Source organism: Rhinoderma darwinii, chromosome 9, assembly GCF_050947455.1.
Source record: "Rhinoderma darwinii isolate aRhiDar2 chromosome 9, aRhiDar2.hap1, whole genome shotgun sequence".
Lineage (NCBI taxonomy): Eukaryota > Metazoa > Chordata > Amphibia > Anura > Rhinodermatidae > Rhinoderma > Rhinoderma darwinii.
The window spans coordinates 74,863,731-74,877,892 of NC_134695.1; positions in this window are offsets into that span (position 1 = coordinate 74,863,731).

Below are 14,162 nucleotides of genomic sequence, written 5' to 3' on the forward strand. Positions count from 1 at the left end.
CAGAACTTAATTAAACCTTCCTTATAATCTGCTCTGCGGACTCCGGAGGTAGCCAATCCCAGATGAATTAGATGATTATAAATGTTAACATTTTAATGAAAAAGTATTATACACAAATGTAAATATCCTACCACAAAGCATTTATACAGGAACAGTGTCAGATTTAGAGGCTGCCCCTATATACAAGAATATAACTACTATAATACTGCCCCTATATACAAGAATATAACTACTATAATACTGCTCCTATATACAAGAATATAACTACTATAATACTGCCCCCTATATACAAGAATATAACTACTATAACACTGCTCCTATATACAAGAATATAGCTACTATAATACTGCTCCTATATACAAGAATAGAACTACTATAATACTGCCCCTATATACAAGAATATAACTACTATAATACTGCCCCTATATACAAGAATATAACTACTATAATACTGCCCCTATATACAAGAATATAACTACTATAATACTGCTCCTATATACAAGAATATAACTACTATAATACTGCCCCCTGTATACAAGAATATAACTACTATAATACTGCCCCTATATACAAGAATATATCTACTATAATACTGCCTCTATATACAAGAATATATCTACTATAATACTGCCTCTATATACAAGAATATATCTACTATAATACTGCCCACTATATACAAGAATATAACTACTATAATACTGCTCCTATATACAAGAATATAACTACTATAATACTGCTCCTATATACAAGAATATAACCACTATAATACTGCTCCTATATACAAGAATATAACTACTATAATACTGCCTCCTATATACAAGAATATAACTACTATAATACTGCCTCCTATATACAAGAATATAACTACTATAATACTGCCCCTATATACAAGAATATAACTACTATAATACTGCCCCTATATACAAGAATATAACTACTATAATACTGCCTCCTATATACAAGAATATAACTACTATAATACTGCCCCCTATATACAAGAATATAACTACTATAATACTGCCCCTATATACAAGACTATAACTACTATAATACTGCCCCCTGTATACAAGAATATAAACTACTATAATACTGCCCCTATATATAAGAATATAACTACTATAATACTGCCCCTATATACAAGAATATAACTACTATAATACTGCCTCTATATACAAGAATATAACTACTATAATACTGCTCCTATATACAAGAATATAACCACTATAATACTGCTCCTATATACAAGAATATAACTACTATAATACTGCTCCTATATACAAGAATATAACTACTATAATACTGCCCCTATATACACAAGAATATAACTACTATAATACTGCTCCTATATATAAGAATATAACTACTATAATACTGCCCCCTATATACAAGAATATAATAACTATAATACTGTCCCCTATATACAAGAATATAACTACTATAATACTGCCCCTATATACAAGAATATAACTACTATAATACTGCCTCTATATACAAGAATATAACTACTATAATACTGCTCCCTATATACAAGAATATAACTACTATAATACTGCTTCCTATATACAAGAATATAACTACTATAATACTGCTCCTATATACAAGAATATAACTACTATAATACTGCCCCCTATATACAAGAATATAACTACTATAATACTGCCCCCTATATACAAGAATATAACTACTATAATACTGCTCATATATACAAGAATATAACTACTATAATACTGCCCCTATATACAAGAATATAACTACTATAATACTGCCCCTATATACAAGAATATAACTACTATAATACTGCTCCTATATACAAGAATATAACGACTATAATACTGCCCCCTATATACAAGAATATAACTACTATAATACTGCCCCCTATATACACTACTATAACTAATATAATACTGCTCCCCTATATACAAGAATATAACTACTATAATACTGCCCCCTATATACAAGAATATAACTACTATAATACTGCCCCTATATACAAGAATATAACTACTATAATACTGCCCCCCTATATACAAGAATATAACTACTATAATACTGCCCCTATATACAAGAATATAACTACTATAATACTGCCCCTATATACAAGAATATAACTACTATAATACTGCCTCCTATATACAAGAATATAACTACTATAATACTGCCCCCTATATACAAGAATATAACTACTATAATACTGCCCCTATATACAAGACTATAACTACTATAATACTGCCCCCTGTATACAAGAATATAAACTACTATAATACTGCCCCTATAGATAAGAATATAACTACTATAATACTGCCCCTATATACAAGAATATAACTACTATAATACTGCCTCTATATACAAGAATATAACTACTATAATACTGCTCCTATATACAAGAATATAACCACTATAATACTGCTCCTATATACAAGAATATAACTACTATAATACTGCCCCTATATACACAAGAATATAACTACTATAATACTGCTCCTATATATAAGAATATAACTACTATAATACTGCTCCTATATATAAGAATATAACTACTATAATACTGCCCCCTATATACAAGAATATAATAACTATAATACTGTCCCCTATATACAAGAATATAACTACTATAATACTGCCTCTATATACAAGAATATAACTACTATAATACTGCTCCCTATATACAAGAATATAACTACTATAATACTGCTTCCTATATACAAGAATATAACTACTATAATACTGCTCCTATATACAAGAATATAACTACTATAATACTGCCCCCTATATACAAGAATATAACTACTATAATACTGCCCCCTATATACAAGAATATAACTACTATAATACTGCTCATATATACAAGAATATAACTACTATAATACTGCCCCTATATACAAGAATATAACTACTATAATACTGCCCCTATATACAAGAATATAACTACTATAATACTGCTCCTATATACAAGAATATAACGACTATAATACTGCCCCCTATATACAAGAATATAACTACTATAATACTGCCCCCTATATACACTACTATAACTAATATAATACTGCTCCCCTATATACAAGAATATAACTACTATAATACTGCCCCCTATATACAAGAATATAACTACTATAATACTGCCCCTATATACAAGAATATAACTACTATAATACTGCCCCCCTATATACAAGAATATAACTACTATAATACTGCCCCCCTATATACAAGAATATAACTACTATAATACTGCTCCTATATACAAGAATATAACTACTATAATACTGCTCCCTATATACAAGAATATAACTACTATAATACTGCTCCTATATACAAGAATATAACTACTATAATACTGCTCCTATATACAAGAATATAACTACTATAATACTGCTCCTATATACAAGAATATAACTACTATAATACTGCTCCTATATACAAGAATATAACTACTGTAATACTGCTCCTATATACAAGAATATAACTACTATAATACTGCCCCCTATATACAAGAATATAACTACTATAATACTGCCCCTATATACAAGAATATAACTACTATAATACTGCCCCTATATACAAGAATATAACTACTATAATACTGCTCCAATATACAAGAATATAACTACTATAAGGGCGGGTTCACACATAGCGGAATTTCACTTAAATTCCGCTGCGGACACTCCGCAGCGTTAATCCGCAGCGGAGCCGTTTCTCCATTGACTTTCACTTTAATTTAGCAGTGTTCGTTTACACGATGCGTACAATTCCGCTGCGGAGCATAGGCTGCGGAGCGGAATTTGGTGTCCGCAGCATGCTCTGTCTGTTGCGGAGCAGTGGCGGACTGGTTGCGGACTCATGGCGGAATTTCTCCATTGACTTCAATGGAGAGTCAAAATTCCGCAATGAAGTCCGCAGATCTTATGTGTGCTGCGGAGCGTATTGTTTTTACTACCATGACATTTCTTCATTCTGGCTGGACCTATGTATTTCTAGGTCTACAGCCAGACTGAGGAAGTCAATGGGGCTCCCGTAATGACGGGAGCGTTGCTAGGAGACGTCAGTAAATAGTCACTGTCCAGGGTGCTGAAAGAGTTACGCGATCGGCAGTAACTGTTTCTGCACCCGGGACAGTGACTACCGATCTCAATATACATGTATCTGTAAAAAAACATATAAGTTCATACTTACCGAGAACTCCCTGCGTCTGTCTCCAGTCCGGCCTCCCAGGATGACGTTTCAGTGTAAGTGACGGCTGCAGCCAATCACAGGCCAAGCACAGGCTGCAGCGGTCACATGGACTGGCGCGTCATCCAGGGAGGTCGGGCTGGATGCCGAAAGAGGGACGCGTCACCAAGACAACGGCCGGTAAGTATGAAATTCGTTTACTTTCACTAGGGAAAGCGCTGTCCCTTCTCTCTATCCTGCACTGAATAGGGAGAAGAGAAGCACTTTTCCTGCAGTCCGCAGCAGCTAGTCCGCATCAATTTTCTGCACATTTTGTGCAGATCCGCTGCAGAATCTGCAACGCAGATTCTGTGCGGCATTGATGCGGACAGTTGCGGAGGAATTCCGCCATGTGTGGTCATGCCCTAATACTGCCCCCTATATACAAGAATATAACTACTATAATACTGCTCCTATATACAAGAATATAACTACTATAATACTGCCCCTATATACAAGAATATAACTACTATAATACTGCCCCCTATATACAAGAATATAACTACTATAATACTGCCCCCTATATACAAGAATATAACTACTATAATACTGCCCCTATATACAAGAATATAACTACTATAATACTGCCCCTATATACAAGAATATAACTACTATAATACTGCCCCCTATATACAAGAATATAACTACTATAATACTGTCCCCTATGTACAAGAATATAACTACTATAATACTGCTCCTATATACAAGAATATAACTACTATAATACTGATCCTATATACAAGAATATAACTACTATAATACTGCCCCTATATACAAGAATATAACTACTATAATACTGCTCCCTATATACAAGAATATAACTACTATAATACTGCCCCTATATACAAGAATATAACTACTATAATACTGCCCCCTATATACAAGGATATGTATCTGGGCGGATAGGAGTTATTGTTGGGAGCTGCTCTTGTTACGACTGTTGTGGATCTTTTCAGCTCCTTCCTTTGGGATCTCATTAGCAGGAGCGCTGTGAATCCCGTTAGGTAGTAGATTAATTGCCCCCCCCCCCCCCCCCGCTGCTTTCAGACAACGGACTAACATGGTAGAAATGTTAAATATTTTTTTATATGAATCTTCTGAAACTTAACTGAAAACTCAGATTTTTTTTTTTACTTTTTTCCTTACATGTAGGCGCTGAAGAAGAACCTCACAATCAATAAGGATCCTGAGCGGTGGAGCTGCAGCCGGAGCACGTTTAATCTTAAATGTTGAAGATAGCAGCCATGTTATTCTGTGGAACAAGGAGCTTAATGGGAACTCATTTCCCCAGTGAGCGCCATTTGTGCCTTGAAATTGAGGCAGGAACTTTGGGTGTACGTGGAAGATGTGCGTCTCACAAGGGACATGCTGTTGTTACGGAAAAACTAATTCACTAAAAATGGCTTACTGAATCAAGAAAAACTCAGACTGACAAGATTATCTCTCAGGCTGCCGCTCTTCAGTGCTCCGTGCAAACCCCGGCTGAAGCTGGAGGTGGTTCAGAGTTGAAAAAGTTGGAGATATATAGGACTGACAAGAGTAATCGATAGTGAATTTAACTTCTGTCCTTATTCTGTATATGTGGACACTGCACAGTACCACTTCTCCTGTCCTGTATACTGGGTGTAATTCTCAGTATCTGTATTATTCTGTATATATATACACTGCACAGTAGCACTTCTCCTGTCCTGTATACTGGGTGTAATTCTCAGTGTCTGTATTATTCTGTATATATATACTGCACAGTACCACTTCTCCTGTCCTGTATACTGGGTGTAATTCTCAGTATCTGTATTATTCTGTATATATATACACTGCACAGTAGCACTTCTCCTGTCCTGTATACTGGGTGTAATTCTCAGTGTCTGTATCATTCTGTATATATACACTGCACAGTACCACTTCTCCTGTCCTGTATACTGGGTGTAATTCTCAGTATCTGTATTATTCTGTATATATGGACACTGCACAGTACCACTTCTCCTGTCCTGTATACTGGGTGTAATTCTCAGTATCTGTGTTATTCTGTATATATGGACACTGCACAGTACCACTTCTCCTGTCCTGTATATTGGGTGTAATTCTCAGTATCTGTATTATTCTGTATATATATACACTGCACAGTACCACTTCTCCTGTCCTGTATACTGGGTGTAATTCTCAGTATCTGTATTATTCTGTATATATGGACACTGCACAGCACCACTTCTCCTGTCCTGTATACTGGGGGTAATTCTCAGTATTTGTATTATTCTGTATATATATACATTGCACAGTACCACTTCTCCTGTCCTGTATACTGGGTGTAATTCTCAGTATCTGTATTATTTTGTATATATGGACACTGCACAGTACCACTTCTCCTGTCCTGTATACTGCGTGTAATTCTCAGTATCTGTATTATTCTGTATATATGGACACTGCACAGTACTACTTCTCCTGTCCTGTATACTGCGTGTAATTCTCAGTATCTGTATTATTCTGTATATATATATATATACACTGCACAGTACCACTTCTCCTGTCCTGTATACTGGGTGTAACTCTCGGTATCTGCTCTAACTCTGTATATATACACTCTGCACAGTACCACTTCTCCTGTCCTGTATACTGGGTGTAATTCTCAGTATCTGTATTATTCTGTATATAGACACTGCACAGTACCACTTCTCCTGTCCTGTATACTGGGTGTAATTCTCAGTATCTATATTATTCTGTATATACACTGCACAGTACCACTTCCCTTGTCCTGTACACTGGGTGTAATTCTTAGGTTTTCCTCTCACCGTGGGTTGTGCGTGCCAGGTTCCTGACGTCTTGTTGGATTTACCGTTGACCCCGCCCCCTCGCCATCGAGAAGCCACTTTTATTCCATTCTCCTACATTGTATCAGATCCTTGATTTTCCTTTCATTTCTACAGAGGACACGATTCCTCCAGGTCGGTTTTATAAGAGAGTCGTCTGAGGGTGAAGTTTTTTACTCTCCACCAACTTTTTGCAGTAGAGAAATGGCGCGGCGGTCACATCTCTGGGCTTTTTGTTACAACTTCATTTCGTCCTGTAATATTGGACCCGTTTTATAATTGAGGAGCGTAATAGACTCTAATAGAATTTCATTTGGTTCTCGTAAACGCTCTATGGCGTCGGCGCTCGCTTCCAGTCCCATCATGATTTCTAGCAGCCACACATGGCTGCCCCTGACCTTATTCAATCTTTGGGTGGATCTGGAAATATATCGATTCAATTACACGGAGAAGACAAATGAAGAAAAAAAAAGTAGAGGGAAAGGTCAGCGAATATGTGAACATGGAAATCTTACAGCGTCGGGTTTACCAAAAAGGAAAAAAAAAAAAAGGCCATTCGGCTGTAAAAATTCTTGTTGCACGGTGGTAATGACAGTGCCGCTCTCTGTCTGGTTTGGCGCTGGGCGACCTCACAGATTTGTTATTTGGCGCTTTGTCTGCATTGTATATTTTAGTCATGAAGCCTCATAACAAGAGATAAATTAAGAAATTAGTTCAATGTCCCCAGAATTCGTACGTTGAGCCCCATCCCGGAGTCCAGGCCGCCGCAGCCTATCAGCGGAGACAATGTATCAGTCCAGGAGCCCGCAGCCTATCAGCGGAGACAATGTATCAGTCCAGGAGCCCGCAGCCTATCAGCGGAGACAATGTATCAGTCCAGGAGCCCGCAGCCTATCAGCAGAGACAATGTATCAGTCCAGGAGCCCGCAGCCTATCAGCAGAGACAATGTATCAGTCCAGGAGCCCGCAGCCTATCAGCGGAGACAATGCATCAGTCCAGGAGCCCGCAGCCTATCAGCGGAGACAATGTATCAGTCCAGGAGCCCGCAGCCTATCAGCGGAGACAATGTATCAGTCCAGGAGCCCGCAGCCTATCAGCGGAGACAATGTATCAGTCCAGGAGCCCGCAGCCTATCAGCGGAGACAATGCATCAGTACAGGAGCCCGCAGCCTATCAGCGGAGACAATGTATCAGTCCAGGAACCCGCAGCCTATCAGCGGAGACAATGTATCAGTCCAGGAGCCTGCAGCCTATCAGCGGAGACAATGTATCAGTCCAGGAGCCTGCAGCCTATCAGCGGAGACAATGTATCAGTCCAGGAGCCTGCAGCCTATCAGCGGAGACAATGTATCAGTCCAGGAGCCTGCAGCCTATCAGCGGAGACAATGTATCAGTCCAGGAGCCTGCAGCCTATCAGCGGAGACAATGCATCCGTCCAGGCAATGCTCTGTGATCTAAAGAATCTGGACTCCAGACTGATACATTGTAGCAAACTACCAGGGATATCTGTGAAGCTGCTGCTGCTGAGGTGTTGAGCTCACAGAGCGTTGTCTAGAGTCAGAGTGAGAGCAGGACTAGGTATGTACTGTTTGCTGCATCTGGATGTAAACAAGTGTTCTCATTCACTGACAGCAAGCAATAACTTCAAAATGGCAAGGAATTGAAACACATAGGGGTAAATTTATTACAAATAGCATTTTATACACCAGTCTTACTATAAAGTTAAATTATTAAGAGGCCCAATCCTTGCCCGTGTGCGCTAGAAAGTGAACTATACGCCTGCTAGAAGCGGGCATTCATTTCCTGCATAAATTATAGTAACTTTTTTAAGCGCTGGGTCGCCCCGCACCCTTCCAATACGCTCCACCCTTTTTTAGAGAAGCGTCGTGAGCGGCGGAAACAGAACAAAAGTTGCAATTTTTCCTGCAAATTTAGATTTTTGTGACGTCTTTTCTTTGTCAAAAGTTGATAAATTCCCCGAAAGTTATCGCAAAGTTGTAGAACTTTTAATTTATACAGAAATTATTAATTAATATCTGAAAACCAGAAAAACCGTTGAACACAGAAAAAGTCAACACACAGAATATTGGCAGCAAAAAGCTCAAATAATGAGCAAACGGCACAATTCTGCCAGCAGGCAACACATGGCGGGGCACATACCCGCCGCTCGCCAGTCCCGCATCATTATCCTGCAGATTTCCTTGCTGACAGCCTCCTATGACGCCAGCAGACGGGCCGTCCTTCACCCAGCAGGACTCTGCCATGTTCCTCCTCCTCCAATGATCATGTGACTCCGTTTCCTCCTGGCTGCAGGAAGTCCCTCCTCTGTCCATGGGTGACACCAGAGACAATAGCATCATGGGAAACCCTAGAATTATGAAATGTAAAGCTATGGCTATGCACTTCAGGACATAAAGTAAGAGGCGTCACCGGTCATCACGCGAGTTTCGCCTTGCGCCTTCCTCGGTTTATATGTCACAGACGGATGATTTTCATCTTTCACCTGTTATCTGGTTTTTCTAAACTGTTCTCCTTTCCCTTCCCTTCATCTGGTCCTGTCTGCATGGGTTTAAGCCTATGAATGTGAAGAATGTTGTCATTGACTGACAGCCATCAGAGATCTTGAAAATTTTGAGGCATTGAAGCACAAAGGGGAAGGGGGATTTATTAAGACTGCCGTTTCATAAGATGAGTAAGATGCGCCTAATTTATTCAAAATGTCCTCTTAATAAAGTAAATCTCTGGCCGTCCGCGCGCCCGAAAGTCAAATCTATGACAGCTACGAGCTGGGGTAGAATTGCGCTATAAGAGAAAGAAGAATAGGTAAATTTTTTGGACTGCAGGAGGCTCCGCCCTTCTGCTAAGCTCCGCCCTCTTGTATTAAAGTGAGGTGAGCAGCGCAAATGATTATAAAGTCAATGGTTTTTTGGTGCAAATTGCAATTTTTGAGACATTTCTGGCTTTTTTTTTTTACGACAGAATGATAAAATCTCTCCATAGCGTTTGTTGTGGGTTTTTTCGGTACATTAGTGGTCCATGTGGCCTAAACGAAGACCGGCCATGCCGGCCATGGCTGCACTACATCACAGTACAACTGTAAAGCCTTACAAGTGGAATACTGCTGTGGAATTGTAGAGGATCCTCCGGGCGGCTCCGGAGAGAAGGAGCGCACAGTTCAGTAAATTGCTGCGTGTGATACATAATAGGCCGTTAGATTATTAATGGTGGATTCCGGATGGCGGCGTGCGGCAGTAATGAGCTCTTATACTCAGGCTGACGTACAGATAGCTCTCCACATTGTTTTATCTGCAGATATATTACACAAAGTGACATCTATGGCGAGCGCGCTGGAGGGCTGCGCTGCCGAGGACGCACTATGAACATTTATTACCGGATACACATTGTAAATACAGGAAAGTTACAGGATAATGCGTTCTATAATACTGATGTATCTTAAAGGAACAGTAGCTGCAGCATTGTGACTGATACCTGCGATATTGTAGCGGAAAACTCTATTAACCGTGATATTATTCCTAAATAATGGAGGAGGGCGAGCGTGGAATCGCAGGCGGGTTATTGAGTCAAACACAGGAGCGGATACAGACGCAGAACTAAAAAATAAACTCACGTGACTCCACCTCTGGGTAGTATAAATACGTTGCAGACATACATTTTGGCGCCATTTTGCAAAAAAATGAATACAAAAATTGCTTTAATAAATACAATAAAACGTAGGAATACATCCTAAGGTCGCTTTTAGGGTACGTTCACACGTAGGAAATTCTGCAGCGTAATCCGCCGCTAAATTACGCCTCCCATTCTTTTCAATGGGAGTTGGACGCTTTTTTTTCCCGCTAGCTGATTATTTCAGCTAGCGGGAAAAAAAAGCGTCCTGCTCGATCCAGCCAAACCTCCCATTGATGTTAATGGGAGGGAGGAATTTTCCAGGCGTCGGCAAGAAAAGTTCCGGGGCGAAATTTGCGGCAGGACCCGACACACAAAATCCGCCGTGTGAACTAGCCCTAAGATGGTCATAATGGAGCTGATATTCTAGCGTCTGTGTATACCCAGACCTCCCCCGCTTCTGCTGGACCGTTTTCCTAGGGTTTTTTTTATTGGCTGTGTCTGGTTATCAAGTAAATATGGATGAGCTGCAATACCAGATACAACCATGGACAAGAGTGGCGCTGTTTCTGACAAAAATGATAATTCTGGTGTATTCCTCTCTCCTGAGTGATGGCAGCTACTGTATAAGCCTGTACACAATAGGGCATCACAGCGACTGTTCTTCACCCTGAATAATGCACAACTTTAATATTTCCCTATGGGGAGACAACTGCAAGAACTCCGACATGATCGGAACTCTTGTGTTCGTTTCAAGTTCTCTGTGACGTTTTACCTTATAGGGAAATATTAAGGTCTCGAGAGCGACTAAACGTTGCCTTGGAGCCTTAGGCCTCAAGAAGTCGTGAGCGCGGAGCCTGTATGGAGGCACCGAGACCCTACAGATCCGCTATATGATGCCTCTATACAGTGCTGTACTACAGAGGATCCCTCCATAATACGCCATCTGATGACATGTATGGAATTGGAGGCATACAGAGGTACAGAAAGGCCCCATAGAAGCGTATGAGCGCCATATTACCGCTCCAAACAACGCAGAGGTTCTTCACGCAAACAAACGCCGGTTCTGACTTGGAGTCGACTGTCCGCAAATGAGAATGTTACATGCTGAAAACCGGAAAACTGTCAGACATGAGGAAAACTGGTAAAAACAGGCGACCGGAAACGTTACAAACCTACAAATCCAGATTTACCCCAACCAGAAATGGATTGCAAAAAGTTTTATCCATAAAGCCCATAATGGGGGGCGCTGCAAGCCGCTCCCTAAAGCAGAGGAAAAATGGGGGAGATTTACACCAAATAAATGGAGAACATGGCGTGCGACAAATTTACAATGTGTTTTAGACTCTTTTATGTCGTCCCTGACCGTGTTGAAAGTTCATGAGAAGGAGGCGCAGCGAAGAGGCTGGTAAAATGCGCCAAATATGTTAAAGGTCTGTACCATTTTTGGTGCATATTATGGGGGTAGATGTATGGCAGCCATCAGGTGGAGGAACGGGCGGCTCATTAAGGCCCTGTTCACACAGAGTTTTTTTACACGTTTTTTGACGCGGAAACTGTGACGGAAAATGCGCCAAAAGACGGCCGAAAATACCTCCCATTGATTTCAATGGAAGGCGAACGCGTAAAGGTACCGCGAGCAGTAAAAAAACGCTTGTGGTAAAAAGAAGCGACATGCCCTATCTTCAGGCGTCTACGCCTCTGACCTCCCATTGACATCAATGGGAGACAGAGAAAGCGTATTTTGTGTCGTTTTTGCCTGTGGCACTCAATGGGCGCGATCGAAAAACGCTGCGAAAAATGCGGCAAACGGCGTGCTGGCAGATGAAGATCTGCCTCAAAATTCCAAACGGAATGTTGGGGCAGAATTTTCCTCCTGCAAAAAACTCTGTGTGAACAGGGCCTTAGTAGGAGCTGCACAACCTCTGTATGCTGCTGTAAAGGCTCCATCTGATTATGTGCGGAGATCTTCTCCCCTAGCAGCAATGGATCCTTATACCGCGGGCATTTGATGGAGCAGCCATGATGTTTTATATTTTGGGTTCATATGGAATCCGACGCAAAAAACCTACAGACGTAACGTGAAATCCGTTATATATGGAGGCGCCATATGACGGCTCCGTACAACTCAGAAGAGGGTGTAAGGGTATGTTCACACGAGGGCGTCCGTTACGGCTGAAATTACGGGGATGTTTTAGCCTGAAAACATCCCCGTAATTTCAGCCGTAGCGGCATGTGCAGGCGCTTGAACGCCGCGTCCATTACGGCCGTAATTAGCGCTGCTATTCATTGGAGTCAATGAATAACGGCTCTAATTACGGCCAAAGAAGTGACAGGTCACTTCTTTGATGCGGGCGTCTATTTACGCGCCGTCATTTGACAGCGGCGCGTAAATATACGCCTCGTGTGAACAGACAAACGTCTGCCCATTGCTTTCAATGGGCAGATGTTTGTCAGCGCTATTGAGGCGCTATTTTCGGACGTAATTCGGGGCAAAAACGCCCGAATTACGTCCGTAAATAGGCCGTGTGAACATACCCTAAGTTTTGCCCCAAGCGTTATCTGGATGTATTTGTCTCAATTCGTAAGGTCATGCATCTGACGCTACTAACGAAAAAATCTCCCCCGATGCGCTGTTTCCGTCCTGCGGGGAGCTAGAGGTGCGTTTTTCCGGCATCTGATTCCGGCTGCCACTTGGTCTTGTTATGAGAAGAATTTGCTCCCCAGTTTCAGGAATGAACTTTGCGCCCAAGTAATTAGGAGCTTCTTGAAGTTTCCGCTCCTTTGTTTCCAGCGTTTGTCCTTGTGCTCCCTCTGCCCCTTCAGCTTCCTAATTAGCAGAGTCGTTACGCGATTAACAATTCTCCGCGAGATTCGGCTGGATATTTGCCTGTCTTAATGAGTGTTTGCGGACAGCTGGGAGCTCCCTCATCCCGGGACCTCCACTCAATTGCGCAGACCTCTGTCAGGGCCCAGGAGTGAGAGCTGTCATTTTCTAATGTGGATGAAAATTGGTCAAAAGCAGCGCGGTCCTTGAGGAGCCAAAAGCCTTGAAATATAAATGAGGATGAATATTCATATTTAGTTCAAGAAGTGCCAACTATTAATATACATGTCTGTCTGTGCGAGAACTTGTGCCCGGCATAAATCCGCGCCTCGTTCATGCTGAGAGTTCAGAAAAGTTTTACGGGAAACTTTGCAGAGATAAAGTTACTTTGCGGAACTCGGGTGCCCTGAGCCCCTGATGATGTCACCTCGCCTGGAACAGTGATGTCACTTAAAGGGCTTGTCCAGTCCTATGTAAAGGCAATGAAAAAATCTACAACTTTCCAATAGATTTTGTGTTTTAGTTCTTCACTATTTTCAACATGTCTGCTTGCTGTCAGTGAATGGAAACCTTCTTGGTCTTGCTGCTTTACATGCTACATCAGGGGGAACGTATAAACGGAGGACCAGCTCTGTACATACGACATCCCAATTAACAAGCCACATCTTTTTGGGGGTTTTGGATTTGTATGGAATCCGACACA